The following is an 18,473-nucleotide window of genomic DNA, read 5'->3' on the forward strand; positions in this document are numbered from 1 at the left end:
GGGGGGGAAATGAGGCAACTGCAAACAAAGAGATGAAGCTGGAAAGCGAATGGATGAGTTTTGGGTGAATTTCCAGAGTGAAGAGAACAGAAATTTGAATCTGTGTAAGCTAGAAAGAAGCAAAGCAAACTAAAAGACAGGAACTGGGAAGACTCAAGAATGGGAGTCAGCAGGGTATCCTTAAAGGCAGGGCATGGGATAAGGCTGAGGGCAAGAGTGCTGGTTCAGAATGTGTATCAAGGGTAGTGGTTAGCCCCTTAGTCTCCTCCCTGTACCAAGGCACAACTACCCTGACAGAATACAGGAGGTTCCACTTGCTGGAGATACCCAGCTAAGCACACTGGTGAAGTAACTTACTGAAAACAGGGATTACTTGAAAGCTTCATAACTGATGGTGAGAAGACCCCCAAATTTCTCTCCTACTTGCATTCCAGAATGCCAACATAGCCAGACTTATATTGCCCCAGGCAAAAGATGGGAGGACACCTCCATCTTGCCAGCAAAAGAGCAGCAGAAACTGACAGTTGGGAGCCCCCAATACATTAACTGAGTCCCCGTAAGATCACCTTACAATGAAGTCCATCAAGTGATAAGGCCTTATCCTGAACATAGAGCTTCTAACAGAATGCTAGTTCACCATTCTCACTATGAATGGATAGGCAAGGGTCTACTATTTGAGGAAAGCCTGTTATGCAAAAGGCAGAGACCAGAGCCAGCCATAAAACAAGCAAAAAACAAGTCAAAGAAAGCAAAGACAATGCAAGGAGCTGAAGAAAACTTCAAAAAAATTTAAAATTAGCATACTTAGCTGGAAAAGGCAATGAAATAGATTCTACCCTAGAGCCAGCAGAAGGCACACAGGCCTGCCAACAGTTAGATTTTAGCCCACTGACAGATTTTGGGCTTCTGACCTTTGAATTGTAAGATAATAAATTTATGTTATTTAAAAATATATTAATATCCTTAGATACATAAGAGAAAATATTATCTCAAAACAACTATATGCTATATAATTACAATGATACAACATTCTGGAAAAGGGCGAAACTATGGAGACAGTGAAAAGATCAGTGGTTGCCAAGGGTTAGTGGGGAGGGAGGTATGAATAGTCAGAGCACAGAGGATTTTTAGTGCAGTGTCACTACTCTGTATGACACAATAATGGTGGGAACATGTCATTATCCGTTTGTCCAAACCCACAGAATATATAACACCAAGAGTGAACCCTAATGTAAACTATGGACTTTGGGTGATAATGATATGTCGATATAGGCTCATTGATTGTCACAAATGTTACAAATGCACCTGTCTGGTGTAGGATATTGATAGTGAGGAAGGCTGTACGTATGTGGGGTGCAGGGGAAAATGGGAACTCTCTACTTTCCCCTCAATTTTTCTCCGAAACTAAAACTGCTTTAAACAATAAAGTCTATTAAAAAATAAGGGTGTATTCATCACCGCAAGCATTTACGATGCTACAGAAAGGAAGCAAATCAGAGGACAAGATAGGGCCCTTGGAAGATAAAAATATAATAGCATACATTAAAAAAAAAACAATAGAAAGGGTGGAGATAAAGTTGAGTAAATATCCCAGAAAGTAAAACAAATGGACAGAGATGGGCCAATGGAAGAAAATACAAGATCTTTAGATCAATTCAGGAGGCCCAACATCCAACTAATGATAATTTCCAAAGCAGGGGAAAATGGAGGTGAAAATTATTGCTGAAATCACACAAGAACACTTCCTGAAATTAAAGTAGAGGAGCCTCCAACTTTACAGGGTCCACTGAGTGCCAAGCACTGTGAATCCAAACAATAACAAAATTTGACACAAAGGAACATCATCATGAGATTTCAAAACACTGGCAATAAAGAGAAGATCCTAAAAACTTCCAGAGGGAGAAACAGAGGTAAAATTTCAATGATCTTGAATCAGAATATCTTCAGGCTTCTCAACAGCCACACTAGAAACTAGGCAACAGTGGCACAACTCCTTCACAATCCTTGGGAAAAATTATTTCCACCTTAGTATTCTATACTCAGCCAATTTATCATTCAGGTATGTGGGTTTAACAAATAAGGCCTCTGAAATTTTGCCCCAGATGTGTTTCTTCTCAGGAAGATAAATTAATATGATCTCCATCAATTTGAGGAAGAAAACCAAGAAAGAGAAAAAGACACAGTATGGGAAACAGGAGAAAGGGAAAAAGAGTTCCCAGGATGACTGCTGTCATTATGTAATGTGTTTAACTATATTGAGAAGATATTGTTTGGGGATGAATAGTGATAGGTACATTATGAAAAAAAGCAAAAAAAAAAAAATGAGGCAATGATTAACTCCAGTGGGAAAAAGTTTGTGTGATAAAGGATAAATTAAACGTAATGATAGTGTACTACCTGGCTCTGCTGTGAACTATATTTACATAATTATAATAACAGAAACATTGTATCCTGATTTAAGTAAAAATGGTGATATGATTATACTGGGAGTTTGGGGTAGGGAAAGAGTAGAGTATACAGAGGTGGTCCAAGACAGTTAAATATTTATCTTCCAGAGTAGGGAGGCAAATAATTTTCTTAAAAAGGTAAAATGAAAAACTTCAGTATAGACACGTTATATAGAAATATGGAAGTACATACCAGAAGCTGAAGAGATACAAAAGTTAGAAATGGCTGCCTTCATGGAGTATAAACTGGTGCTCTATTTGATGTTGATAACTATTTACAAGTATTACTTTGATAAAATTTTAAAATAAGTAATTTATATAAGAGTTTCTGGAGCCAGATGAGCAATTCAAGCATATCAACTTAGTTGACACTAAGTTTGACACTAAGTTGACACTTAGTTAACACTAAGATTGAATGCCGGGGAGAGTCTCCTGGCAAGATGGCAGAATAACAAAATAACTTGTATGAGTATTGGAAAGGTGTTGGCAGTTTCCTTTCCATGCTATTGGGCCAACCAATCCCCTTTTGTTCCTGCAACAAAGAGTCTGCAGCCCAGAGAGAGGAAGAGGCTTGTCTATGGTTCCATTATGAGTATGGCAGGGCAAGGACCAGACTTGTTCAGCTAAAAGCTGACTTTCTAGCCTTGACCCTCAATTCAGGCCTTCTGTGACCACAGCCCTATCACTGCTTCTCAGCACTTAAGAAAGAAGTCACAGAGGTTTCATAGCCTTTCCTCTGAGGTAGATCCTATTAATATCCCATTTTGCAAATAAGGTCACTGAGGCACAGGGTGGTTAAGTAAGGGTTAAATAAAGGGTGAAGGTGGGGCAGGCCTTTGTGGATAGGATTTCTGGATGCGACAGCACATGAGGTAAATTTTTTGAGTTAGATTTTTCATTTTGAACTAATTATAGATTCACATGCAGTTGTAAGAGAGATCCCATATATCCTTCACCCAGTTTCCCCTAATGGTAACATCTTACAAAATTATGTTACAATGTCACAACCAGGATATTGATATTTTACAGTCAAGATACAGAACAATTCCATCACCACAAGGATCCTTCTTGTCTGCTCAGCAGAATTTTCTGTAAATCCATGCAGGTTGTTATGTGTATCCATAGCTTGTTCCTTTTTACTTCTGAGTAGTATTCCATGAGATGGAGGTACCATAGTTTGTGTACCCATTCACCCATTGACTAGTTGCATGGTCTTGGGTGAGACATGTAACCACTCAGTTTCCTCCTTCATAGATCTAGATTATAATAGTGCTTACTTCGTAGGATTGTTGTGAAGATTAAATGAGTTCATCTTTAGAAAGATTTTATAACAGGACTGTGCACACACTAAGTACTATATAAGTGTTGGTTAAATAAAATATAAATAAGTCAGTCCAGGAAGTCATCCTGGATTTGAAGAAGCCACAAAAATGTTTGCTTTCCTGATTAGCAGAAAGATTGCCTGAATTTAGTCTGAAAACCAGAGAGTTAAATAAACCCTTTCAGAGGGGCTGTGTCTCTAGTCTATTTAGGGTAAATTGAAAGACACTTGTAAATGGTCTCTATTTTCAGCTTTCCTTTAGTTTAGAAGCAGGAACATTTTGCCTGCTCTTTTCAGCCTCCTAAACACGGGGTCCCTCTCCATCGTCTTGTGCCCAAAGCTACTCTTAACAGTGCAGCATTGAAATCCTCTGCTACACTGCTGATATTTCAGGCCCTAGTCAAAACATCAACCTTGTTTATGTCAGGCGTTACCAAATGCCCAAAACAAATGCTTACGTCAAGGAAAGCATGGTGAACTCATTGCTGAGCTGTGCTGTAGATCGACTTCTGGGACCCAAGATACTTGATAAGGGCTCCATTCTAGATATGAGCTATATGGAGGTGAAAGTCATGCCTATCCTGGCTCCGTGGTGTGAAGTGAAATGCAAGACTTATTTAATGTAACACTTGCAAACTCCAAACCCAATGTGAGATTCAAAAATCCCTGGGAAAGTTCAAGCAGCCCCGGTAGTCCCAGGAGAGAGGAAAGAACAGGTCTTAAGTGTCTGGAGTGTTACTTAAATCCCCTCCTGCTAAGAAAGGACCAAGTAGACGGAGACCCAGCTTGCAGAAAGCCCGCTTCCTGTTCTTGCCCCAGCCCCTCCTCAAACTGAGAATTTAAACTGGGAATTTGCAAGCTGAGTTGCGTAGGTAAAAAACTGGGACCAAATCTGGGCCAAAAGAGTTTGTGGTGCAAATTACATTTCTCTGTTAATTGTAATCTGTTAATTACATGAGAACACAGGGTAGAGCAAGCAGAGACCTTGCCTGCTCCCCGGCCCCCCACCCTGAGGAAACCCAATGCTCTGTGTACGCACTGGTTCAGCGAGCCGCACACAATTTCAAGACACGAAGGCGTACATTGCAATACACTGCTATATTTAGAGATAATGGAGTTTTTTTTTCTTAAGGCTTGATATAAACTTTGATTACATAGCATTTTTTTAATTTGCTGCTATTCAAGAAAACCCTGGGAACACCATGGTGAGCAATGCCTAGTTTTATCATTTGCATTTTCATTTGCATATTTTAATACCTCTGACTACAGCTCCACACCTACATGGACAGTCCCATGAGAGGGAAAAGAATATTTTTCAGGAATAATAATACCTTTTATGGTTGGGGATGGGGTTACCAGCTGAATTTTGTCATTCAAGGGGTTGGAGAAAAAAAATGTGGGTCTTGGAAAACTTTGGGATGGCTTGACCCCATTTCAGGCTCCCCAAGTCATGCCCAGCTAAAGAATGGGGGCCATGTTGAAAAGCCCCAGGTAGCCTCCAACTTCTCCCACTTGTAACAAGAGCTTCTGCAGTGCTACAGGGGAGGAGGTCACCATAGAGTTTCAGCTGAACAGCCTGGAAGGACAGGAAGGCCTTAAAAACCACTTTATTCTCCCTCTTTGGGGCAGAGATGAGACCACTGAGCGAGGAGCAGGCCAGAACCCAGGGCTTCTTCAGTCCTCCCATTGGACTGGGCCATGCTGCTTTGATCCCTGGGATAGAACCAGAGCCTTGGATCCGTGCTCCAGTTTGGGGAGATCTCTTCATGGCTTCCTATTTTAGCATGTGAAACAAACAAAATACACCTAAAATCCACACAATCAGAAAATCGGTAGTCTCAATTTCATCTCCTAATCTAATGCTGTGTAACAATATGGGAAATCTATGGGACAATCTTTAGCCTTCTCTACGGTATGTTCTCTNTGGCTTGACCCCATTTCAGGCTCCCCAAGTCATGCCCAGCTAAAGAATGGGGGCCATGTTGAAAAGCCCCAGGTAGCCTCCAACTTCTCCCACTTGTAACAAGAGCTTCTGCAGTGCTACAGGGGAGGAGGTCACCATAGAGTTTCAGCTGAACAGCCTGGAAGGACAGGAAGGCCTTAAAACCACTTTATTCTCCCTCTTTGGGGCAGAGATGAGACCACTGAGCGAGGAGCAGGCCAGAACCCAGGGCTTCTTCAGTCCTCCCATTGGACTGGGCCATGCTGCTTTGATCCCTGGGATAGAACCAGAGCCTTGGATCCGTGCTCCAGTTTGGGGAGATCTCTTCATGGCTTCCTATTTTAGCATGTGAAACAAACAAAATACACCTAAAATCCACACAATCAGAAAATCGGTAGTCTCAATTTCATCTCCTAATCTAATGCTGTGTAACAATATGGGAAATCTATGGGACAATCTTTAGCCTTCTCTACGGTATGTTCTCTATAGAAATAAGCAGGACTTTTTAAAAAGATGGCTATATTTTAGCTATCTGTTTACTGTGGGAAGCCTAATCTGCATGCCTTCCCTAGGAATTCTGGCATGTCAGATTTGCTACCTGGATTCTTGTTTCCTTAAGAACCTCTAGGTTTCTTGAGGGAAACATCAAGACTGATATTTTGGTTACTGTTACAGTGGGATATGAGTTTTCAGAACGGGCTTTGGGTTAGGAGGACTAGGCAGAGAGGGCAGAAATGTTTCCTCAGCAAGAGAGGGCTGAGGGCCTTGTGCTTTGTCTTAGACCCTGGTAAGAAGGTACAGGGCTGTGTCACTGAGATGATTGCTACTCTAAATCCTGAGGAACTCTCTCCAAGTTTATTTATTCAATCAATATTTACTGAGCACCATTTTATGTACTACAAGCCAGATAGTGGGGTACAGAGGTAGACAAGACATCTGCTGCCTCTACTTTATGGACCTGACAATGTAGTGGGGGAGACTGCTGAGTTAACAGGCAATTATGGTAAACCAAAAGAGCCAGGCTGCATTATGGGGCTGTAGCTGCCACCACAGAGAGGCCACACTCCCAACAACTGACTTTGGAGGTGTCTTAGTCCATTCTGGCTGCTATAAAAAAGTACTATAGATTGGGTGGCTTATACAAACAGAAATATATTTCTCATTGTTCTGGAGTCAGGAAAGTCTGAGATCAGGATGCCAGCATGGTTGATTTGTGGTGAGGCTTCTCTTCTGGGTCAAAGACTGTCTACTTCCCAGTGTCCTAACCTGGCAGAACAGCAAATGAGGTCTCTGGGGCTTCTTTCATACAAACACTAATCTTGTTCATGAGGGCTCCAGCCTCATGACCTCATCATCTATCGAAGGTCTCACCTCCTAATATCATCATGTTGGAGGTTAGGGTGTCAGCAAAGGAATTTTAGGCGGACACAAACCTTCAGACAATAACAGGTGCCACATAAATCCTTTACATAATTTTAAAACAAACTAAAGTACATAAAAAGTGGTCCCTAAACATCAAAAGTAAAATGAAAACAAAATAAAATATCAAGAATCTGTGTAGAGAACTATTTCAAGTGACTTAAATACATAGTAACTCGACTGAGCATCCCTAATCGGATTTATTATAAGGAAAAAAAGAACTGCAAAAAAAAATCTTAAATTGTTTTTGGTAATCATATTCTTGGTAGTAGTGCTACTTTTGTTATTCTGAGACTGTCATTCATGTGTTGTGGGAAAAATTAACTGAGTGTGCTGGTTTCATTGGATGGAAGAGATTAAATAAAAACCCTGTAGTCCTGAATCTGAATTGAAAGTGTTAGTACGGATTCATAAATTATTTTGTCTTAAAAAATATTTTCTACCTCTGCCTCTGAAAAGGCCTAGAAACAATGGCAAACCTATTGGCAAGGATACTGTTAGTGCCCAGATCTTGATTTCTAAATACCATTTATCATTAAAAGAACAAAGGTTCCTTGGAGAAGTGGCTGATTTCAGGTCTGGGGTAGAAAATGTACCAGACAACCCTGGAACTGCTTGTCATACTAGAAAGCAAGGGAAGTTGTCAAGGACTACTATCACAGCAAAATGTCTTAGGACCCAACCTGTATAGACTCCCATTGGCCAAATATATAACAGTTTGAGCATCAACAAGAATAATTACTGCAAAGGCCTGGAGCAGAACACATATGTTTAAATCTGTGAGATTCTAATGATAGTGAAAAGTTTAAAAAATTGGTCTCATTGGTTCACATATTTGGAGGATGCTAGGGAACCCAACTTCTTATTTTAAAACAGGTAAATAAAGGGAGAAAATAAATACTTCTCCTGCCTTTCCAATATAAAGGTAACCAAATAGTTGATGACAAGAAGTCTCTTTTATGAAAGTATTCCAGCAAATAAATGAGAAGGAATGAGAAAAGTAGAATATCACCATTTTGAAACCCTAATGAAATGATGGACATTGTGGTACAATCCACTGATGTTATTCCTATTTCCCCAGTTTTACAGATATTCAATTGTGAGTGTGTATTAGTCATGGCTGTCCAGAGAAACAGCCAATATAACATATACTCATCCCTTGGTATCAATGGGGGATTAGTTCCAAGACCCCCAACAGGTACCAAAATCCTTGCATGCTCATGTCTGTGATATAAAATGGCATAGCATTTGCATATAAAAGCTATGTACATCTTCTGGTATACTTTGAATCATCTCAAGATTACTTACAATGCCTCATACAACGCAAATGCTATATAAATATTGTTACACTGTATTATTTTTACTTGTAGTATTTATAACTGTATTGTTATTTTTATCATTTTTTTCCAAATACTTTTGATCCATGGTTGCTTGAATCTGCAGATGTGGAATGTGACTGTGTGTGTGTGTGTGTGTGTGTAGTATATATATATGTGTGTGTGTGTGTGTATATATATATATAAAATTGTGTGAGTATACACACAGGTGCATGCACACACACACATACACAGAGACAGAGAGAGCTTTATTATAAGGTATTGGTTCATACATTTGTGGAAGCTGAGAAGTCCCCACAATCTGCTGTTTGTAAGGCAGAGATCCAGGAAAGCTAGTGGTGTAGTTCAAACACCTGAAAGCCAGAGAACTGACGCTATAGATTCCAGTCCAGGTCAAAAGGCCCGAGAACCAAGAATGTCAAAGGCAAGAAATAATCGATGTTCCAGCTCAAGCAATCAGGCAGACAGCAAGTTCAACATTGCTCTGCTTTTTTGTTCTATGTGGGCCCTAAATGGATTAGATGATGCCCACCTACATTGGGGAGGGCCGCTTGTTTTGCTCAGCCTACCAATTCAAAAGCTAATCTCTTTCAGAAACGCCCTCACAGACACACCCAGAAATAGTGTTTAACCAGATATCTGGGCATCCCTTAGCCCAGTCATGATTGGCTTTTTCACTCATTATAATTCTCTGGAGCTGCAACCAGGTTGTTGTGTGTATTAACGGTTTGCTTCGTTTTCTTGCTGAGTGGTATTCCAGCATGTGGATGTATCACAGCTTGTTTAACCATTCCCATTGAATAATATCTGGGCTGATTCCAATTTTGGCTATTATAAGTAAAGCTTCAATGAACATTCATAAACAGATTTTTGTGAGAACACAGGCTTTCCTTCCCCTAGAATAAATGTCCAGGAGCGCAATTGTTTAGTTATATGGCATTTGCATACGTAAACTACATATGGTAGTTTAGCTTTATAAGCAATTGCCAATCTGCTCTCCAGAATAGCTATATCATTTTATATTCTAATTGCCATTTACAAGTGATCCAGTTTATCCACATAATTGCCAACTTAGTGTTGTTCCTTTTTAAAAAACAAAATTTGAGAGTTTATTTGAGCAAACATTGATTCATGAATCAGGCAGCACCAAACAGAAAGTGGTTAGGGCTCTACGGAAGGAGTGGGGAGAATGTTTATATAGGGTGAACACAGAAGTAAGTCAAAGAAAATATTTGATTGGTTACATGTGTATAGTTGCCTTGTTTGCTCTATCTCATTGGGAAATCCCAAGTTAGATAATTATAGGTTAGTTGGTGGCTTCCAATTAATTTAGCTTAAGTTTCACTTTTCTCTGAGATGGGCATTATAAGAAATAGCCCATGTTAAGTTGTAACTGTGTTTGCAAATCAAGCAAGGTTAGGGTCACTTTCCAGGTCTAACTGGCTTCATGGGTGAGGGGATTTCTTCAAGCCTGTTCTCCACTTTATTTTATGTTAACATCACACAGTGGCAATGCTAAGGTAAAAACTTGAGCTTTTCTAGTGAGATGGTTAATTTTCTGTGTCAACTTGACTGGATCACGAGATGGCCAGATATTTGGTTAAACATTATTTCTAGTTGTGTCTGTAAGGCTGTTTCCAGAAGAAATTAGCATGTGAATGGGTAGACCAAGGAAATGAATTGTCTTTGCCGGTGTGGGTGGGCATGATCTAATCCACTGAGGACCGGAATAGAGCAAAAAAGGTGGAACGGGTGAGTTCATGCTGCCTGACTGCTGGAGCTGAGACATTGATCTCCTACCCTCAGTACTCCTGGTTCTGAGTCCTTCAGACCATTCTGCTTTGTTCCTTTAAAAAAAAAAAATTAGCCATTCTGATAGGTATGTAGGGTGTCCCATCATGGTTACAACGTGCATTCATTGATAACTAACAATGTTGAGTATCTTTTCATGTGTTTATTTGCCATCTGTGGATTATCTTCGGTGAAATACATCTTTATGTCTTTTGCCCATTTTCTAATTGAATTGTTTTTTACTGTCAAAGAACTTGTATCTAGAATATATAAAGAGTTCTCAAAACTTTGCAGTTTTAAAAGAGTTTCTCCCGGTCTGTAATTTATTGTTTCATCATTTTCATAGGGTCTTTCTCAGAGCAAGATTTTTTTCATTTTGATGTAGTCTAATTTATCTATTTTTCTTTTTATGGGGCATGCTTTTGGAGTAATGGCTAAGAACTCCCTGCGTAGTCCTGAATCCTGAAGATTTTTTCTTGTGTTGTTTTTTTCTGAGTTTTATAGTTTTACATTTCACAATTACTTTTATGATCCATTTTGAGATAATTTTTACGTTAGCTGTGAGATTTAGATCAACGTGGGGTTTTTTTTGGCTTATGGATATTCAATTGCTTCAGCATCATTTGCTGAAAGACAAACTTTTCTCTGTTGAATTGCTTTTGCAATTTTGTCAAAAATCAAAAGGTGGTTCTATTATGGTTCTTTCTATTTCTCGGTTCTTCATTCTGTTCTATTGGTCTATGTATCTGTCCCTCCAATAATCCTGTGTTGTCTTAATTACTGGAGCTATAAACTCAACCTTAATATTGGGTAGAGTGATACCTTCCACTTTATTCTTTTTTGACAAGATTGTTTTAGCTAATTTAAACCTGTGCCATTCCATGTAAATTGTAAAATAAGCTTGTATAGATCTACAAATAAACCTTGCTGATATTTTGATAGGAATTATGCTAAATTTGTGTATCAATTACATAAGAATTGAAATCTTTATTATGTTGAGACTTTTAACCGAAGAAAACGGATGGTTTATCTCTCCATTTGTTTAGGTGCTATTTGATTTCTTTCGTCAACTTTTTGTAAATTTTGGCATACTGATGCATGTTTTCTTAAGTTTATACCCAACTATTTCATTTTCTTTGGAGCAATTTTTAATGGTATTGTGTTTTGAATTTTGGTTTCTACATATTTATTGTTAGTGTATAAAAGTGTTATTAAATTTTGGGGTATGTTGGTCTTGTATTCTACACCCTTGCTGAATTGACTTAGTAGCTCTTGAATATTTTTATTGATGCTTTGGAATTTTCTATACAGATGATCATGCCATCTGCAAGTACAGGAAGTTTTATTTCTTCATTTCCAATCTGTATATCTTTTATTTCCTTTTCTTGCCTTATTACAGTTGCTAGGACTTCCAGTTCTATGCTGAGTAAAAGTGCTGAAATCTGAAAGACTTGCCTTGTTCTAAACCTTAGGGGGAAAGCATTTATTCTTTTACCATTAAGGAATTATAAATTATTTCAGGTATACTAATAATGATGTAGTTATGCTACAGAAAGGATTGATAATACCATTTTATTCTCTACAATTCCATATTTCCATAATAGAAAGTTTAAAAAGTTAGAGTGTAGGGAGTGTTATTGACTAAAAGAGACAGACACTATGAGAACCTTGTTTGCACTGATTCAAATCAAATAATTTTAGTATGGATTCATAAGGAATCATTGTTAATTTGGTTGTGATCATGACACGTTAGACTTGTTTTCCAAAAATTCCTTATCAGTTAGAGCTGCATACTGAGTCTAGATTTTCAGACTCTCAGTCTAGTGCTCTTTCCCCATCTACTGCCTCTCAGTCCACATCAGCCAAACAGAATATCTTTAAGTCTGACTGAAGCTTAAAGCAGTGGGGGTAGGGATAGGTCTTTGGCCATAACAACTCACAGGAAACTGCCTGTGCCCTCCAGCATATCAACTGGCTTTGCAAGCACCCGGCCCAGATGTGTCAGGCCTATGGACACAGACTGTCTTTATGAGGCTTGCTCAATGGCTGTCTGTGAGCCCAGGGTTGCCCAGCCACCTCCTGGCCAGGGGCATCCTGGGTGGCTGCCAAACCAATGACAGAGTTCACACTCTCAGGCCTTTGCTCCTCCTTCATGTTGACTGGAAAGTCTCCATCTTCCACAGCGTATGTGGGGACACTGCAAGCACAGTTGCTGGCTGGCAGAGCTCAGGCCACTCTTCATTGTATGCAAGCCATGAGCATTGAGCACTTATTCAGCAAACATTTACTCATTTACTAAGAAGTGACTAGGTGCCCAGAAGCTCACCAGGTCAGGGGGCAGGGCTGAAGAAAGCATAAGGATCCATAAGCACAAATTGGTACAGACCCCAGCCAGATGTTAAGGGAGTGGGGAAGAGCTGGTAGGAGACAGCCTAGAAGGAAGGACAGGAATCAGGCCTGTGCAGAGCATAGAGGGTGCAGTGAAAGCAATGTGGGGCTAGGGAGCAGCCTGGGAAAAGCCTGGAGTGGGTAACTTGTGGAAGATGGAGCAGTTCCTTTTGTCCAGAGTGGAGAGTAGGTGTGTGAGAAGGGGAGTATCAGCAGATGGAGGGAAGCAGGTTGAAGTCTTGATAGGGAGGACCTGCAAGGCCAGTGAAGGGCTCTTGAGGGAAAAGTGGTATTTTGAGCAAAAGTAGGGTGGGGAAGCAAAATGACCACAGTAATGAAAGTAGGATTATTTTTTACTCCCAACCATCCCTCATGAAAACACTCCAATAACATCTGTTATCACTGTGCATTTTCCAACACGCAATTTGAAACCCTGCCACGATTAATGGGGCCCAACCAAGTCACGGGGTGCATATTCCGAGGGAACTTGTGAAAACAGATGTTTTATGCCAGGTTGTGTCCATGTCTCCCTACTACAGAGCTCCTCACTCATCCACACAGGAGCCATGCTACGGGAATAGAGTTTACCTACTGGAAAAGCCACCCTTGGCAGTGCCTGTATTCCAGGTCTCTGTTGGATGTGCCTCAGGGCAGAGCCTAGGCTATGGCTTGGGAAACAGGCCATGAAACCAAATGTTGCACACTCACTACACCTAAGGTGCTTTTTATCTGGTGGAGAGAGGAAGGCCAGGCATAGAATTGCTTTCATATCAGGACAAATGAAACAAGTACAAAGTCATAATAAATCAGGCCACCATTAGGTAGCTCATTTCCTTGAACATTTATTATGGGCCAGGCCCTGACCCAAGCACTTTCACATACATCAGCTTATTGGATCCTCCCTGAAACCCTGTGGAATAGGCCATATTATTAGTCCCATTTTAAAGCACAGGAAATCAAGGCCCAGACAAATGAGGTAACTTGCCCAAGTTCACACCTGGCTACTAAGAAAACAAGACAGGCTTCAAATCCAGGACTGGTTAACCTCAAAGCCCACGTTCTTTCCACTATAACACATCTTGGAGCCTACTTTTTTTCTTTCCAACTTAGAATTTTGAAATATAGATTCACAGGAAGTTACAAAGATACTACAGCATGGTGTTGTGTACCCTTAACCCAGTTTTCCTCAGTTGTTACATGAAATGTAACTATAATGCAATATCAAAACCAGGAATTTGATATTGGTACAATGTGTGTATAGTTCTATGCCATTTGATCACATGTGTACATTCCTGTAACTATCACCACAATCAAGATAAAGAACTGTTCCATCACCACAAAGATCTTCCCTGTGTTACACCTGTAAACACACACACACACACACACACACACACACACACACACTCAATCCCACCATCTCTAACCTCTGGCAACTAGTAATCTGTTCTCCATCTCTATAATTTTTCATTTCGAGACTGTAATATAAATAGATTGTTTTTTACCTCATTCATCATAATGCCCTTGAGATCCATTCAAGTTATTGCATGTATCATTAGGTCATTTCTGGTTATTGCTGAATAGTAATCCATGGTTTGGATGTACCATAATTTGTTTAACCATTCACACACTGATGGATAGCTGAGGTCTTTTCAGTTTTTGACTATTACAAACAAATCTGCTATGAATATTTGTGTACAGTTTTGTGAAAATAAGTTTTCATTTTTTCTGGGATAAATGGCCAGGAGAGAAATTGCTGGGTTGTACAGTAGTTACATGCTTAATTTTATAAGAAACTGACTCTTTTCAAGAGGGGCTGTACCATTTACATTCTCACCAACAATGTATAATCCAGTTATCATCTCCAGCATTTGTTGTTGTCAGTATTTTTTATTTTAGCCACTTGAATAGGTGTGCAATGATATCTCATTGTGGTTTTTATTTGCATTTCCTTGATGGCTAATGAGGTTGTGCTTATTTACCATCTGTGGATTATCTTCCACAAAATGTTTCTTCATGTGTTTTACCTATCTTCTGACAGGAGTTGTTACTATTATTATACTGTTGATTTTTGAGAGCTCTTTATATATCCTAGATACAAGTCTTTTGTTGAATATGTGGTTTGTAAATATTTTCTCCCAGTGTGTAGCTTGTCTTTTCACCCTCTTAACAGTGCCTTTCAGGAGCAAAGTAGTTTTGGTGTGACCCAATTAATCTATTTTTTTAATAGACTATGATTTTGGTGTCAAGTCTAAGAATTCTTCACCCAACCATAGGTTCCAAAGATCTTTGCTTATGTTTTCTTCTGAAAGCTTTATACTTTTACATTTTACATTTAAGTCTGTGATCCATTTTGAGTTTAAAAGTGTGACCGTTAGGTCAAAACTTTTTTNTTTTTTTGACTATGGGTGTCCAATTCCTCCAGTGTCATTTGTTAAAAGACTATCCTTCCTCCATTAAATTGCTTTTGCGACTTTGTCAAAAATCTGTTGGGCGTATTTGTGTGGGTCTATTTATGAATTCTCTGTTCTGTATCACTGATATATATCAGTGTCTGTCCCTCTGCCCTAAACACACTATACTGCTTACTGTGGTTATGCAATAGGCCTTAATATCAAACAGAGAAATTCTTCCTAGTTTATTTTGATTTTTCAAAGTTGTTTCAACTATTCGAGTTCCTTTGCTTTTTCATATAAATTTAAGGATAATATTGTCTATATTTACAAACAAATTCTGCTGGAATTTTGATAGGAATGGCATTAATACTGTATTTCAATATGGGGAGAATTGACATCTTTACTATGTTGCATCTTTTCATCCCTGAACATGGTATGTCTCTCCATTTATTTCTATCTTCTTTAATTTCTTTCATTAGCATTGTGTAGTTTTCAGCATAAACATACTGTGCTTGTGTTGTTAGATTTACAGCTGAATATTTCCTTCTCTCTCTCTCTTTTAGAGTTATTTTAAATGGTATTGTGCTTTTAACTATAGTTTCTACATGCTTGTTGCTAGTATACTGAAGTAAGATTGGCTTTCGTGTGTTGATCTGGTGTACTGCAACCTTGATGAAGTCTCTCATTACTTGTTTTATACATACCTCAGGATTTTTAACATAGACTATCATGTCATCAACAAGTAGGAACAGTTTTAGTTCTTCCTTTCTAATCTATTCCAGCTATCTCCTTTTCTTTTCTTATTGAGCTCTGTAGGACTTTCAGTGACATGTTGAGTAAGACTGGTACTAGCAGACATCCTTGTTTTGTTTCAGGCTTTAGAGGGAAAATGTTCAGTCTTTTACCATTAAGTATGACATTAGTTATAGGTATTATGTAGTTGCTATTCCCCTCTGATTAGTCTGCTTGGACTGCCATTACAGAGTATCACAGACTGGGTGGCTTAAATGAGAGTTGTGGGGTGATAAAGAGATCTCTGGTATCTTTTCCTCTTCTTATAAAGACATCAGTCCTATTGGATTATGAACCCACTATTACTGTCTCATTTAACAATAATTACCTTGTTAATGGCCCTGTCTCCAAATACAGCCAAATTTGAGGTTAGGACTTTAACATATGAATTTGGGCAGGGGGGCACACAATTCAGTCTGTAACACCCTCTATTCCTAAGTTACTGATAGGCTTTTAAAATTGTAAATGCCTGGTGGATTTTGCCACATGCTTTTTTGATTTAATCGATGTGATTTTTCTTCTTTAGCCTGCTGATATGACGGAGTACATTGATTGAAAATATTGAACCAGACTTGCACACCTGGAATAAACCCCACCTTGTCATGCTGTATAAATATCTTCATATATTGCTAATATATTTTAAAAGAATATTTGTGTCTATATATATTCATGAGTTATATTGGTGTTTGGTTTTTTTTTTACTGTCTTTTCCCAGCTTTTGTATTGGACAAGACACTGGCCTCATAAAATAGATTTGAAAGTATTTTATCCTTCTGTTTTCCTGGAAGAGGCCTGTGTAAAATGCCTTTAATTCTTTCCCTTTAAACTTTTTTCTTTTTTTGAGACAGAGTCTCAACTCTGTCCACCAGGCTGGAAATCCCAGTGGTGTGCCTCTTCCAGCGCACTGCAACCTCCCCACCGTCCCCCAGATTCAAAACGATTCTCCTGCCCTCAAGGCTCCCCAAGTGGCTTGAGATTTTCAGCCATGCCACCACCACGCCCGCCATTTTTTTTTTTTTTTTTTTTTTAGTAGAGATGGGGTTTTGCCATGTTGGCCAGGCTGGTCTCGAATTCCTGACCTCAAGTGATCCACCCTCATCAAACTCCCAAAGTACTGGGATTACAGGCATGAGCCATCATACCCAGCCTTCTTTAAACTTTTGATAGATGTTCTAACCAAACCATCTGAGCCTGGAGATTTCTTTTTCACAGTTATACTTTTAAACTGCAATTGAATTTTTAATGGTCATATGGCTATTTAAATTATTGTTTTCATATTGAGTAAGTTTTGGTAGCTTGTACTTTTCGAAGACTTGGTGTATTTTATCTAAGTTGTCAAATTTATGTGTGTAGAGTTGTTCATAGTATTCCCTTGTTATTCTTTTGGTGACTGCAGGGTCTGTAGTGATGGCCCCTGTTTCACCCCTGAACTGGTAAATGTCTTCTCTTTTTATTGTCAGTATCATGAGACATTTGTCAACTTTATGGATCTTTTCAGAAAACCAGATTTTGTTTCACTGATTTTTGTCTTGTTTTCTGTTTTCAGTTTCACTGACTTCTGTTATTATTCTTCCTTCTGCTTGTGTTGGAATACTTGTTCTTCTTTTTTAGGTTCTTAAAGGAGGAGCCTAAATTAATGATTTGAGACTTTTTATTTTCTGCAATGTATGTGTTAGTGTTATAAATTTCATTCTAGCACTGCTTTAGCTGTGTCTAAAAAATTTCAATATGTTGTAGTTTTTTTTTATGTTTATTCCATTGTGGTCACATGATACATTCTGTATGATTTTAATTAAATATGTTGAGGTTTGTTCTATGTTCCAGGATATGGTCTATCTTGGCGAAGGTCCTGCAGGCACTTGAAGAGAATGCCTTTTCTGCTTGTTGGGTGAAGTGTTCTACAAATGTCAATTAAATTCTGTTGGTTGATAGTGTTGTTGAGTTCTTCTACATCCTTGCTTTTTGTCTTGTTGTTCTATCAAGGGTTGAGAGAGTGGTGTTAAAGTCTTCAACTGTAAGTGTGGATTTGTCTATTTCTCCTTTTAGTTCTATCCTTTTTGCTTCATGTGCATTGCAGTGTTGTTGTTTGGTTTGTACACATTTATGATTGCAGTGTCTTTTTGGTAGATTAACTCTTTTTTTTTTTTTTTTTTTAGATGGAGACTTGCTCTGTCACCCAGGCTAGAGTACAGTAGCACAATCTCAGCTCACTACAACCTTTACCTCCCAGATTCAAGCGATTCTCCTGCCTCAGCCACCCGAGTAGCTGGGATTACAGGCACACGCCACCATACCTGGCTAATTTTTTTGTATTTTTAGTAGAGACGGGGTTTCACCATGTTGGCCAGGCTGGTCTCAAACTCCTGACCTCAGGTGATCCGCCCGCCTCAGCCTCCCAGAGTGCTGGGATTGCAGGCGTGAGCCACCACGCCTGGCCTAGATTGACTCTTTTATTATTATATAATGTTCATCTCTGTGTGTAGTAATTTTCTTTGTCCTTAAGTCTACTTTATCTGATATTAACATAGACACTCCTGCTCTTCTTTGATAAATGCTTGCAGGATATTTTTCTAATCTGTTTATTTTCAACCTGCTTATATTGTTATATTAAAATGAGTTTCCTGTAGACAACAATAGTTGGGT

This window comes from Rhinopithecus bieti, unplaced genomic scaffold (assembly GCF_001698545.2).
Source record: "Rhinopithecus bieti isolate Rb0 unplaced genomic scaffold, ASM169854v2 scaffold_80089, whole genome shotgun sequence".
Lineage (NCBI taxonomy): Eukaryota > Metazoa > Chordata > Mammalia > Primates > Cercopithecidae > Rhinopithecus > Rhinopithecus bieti.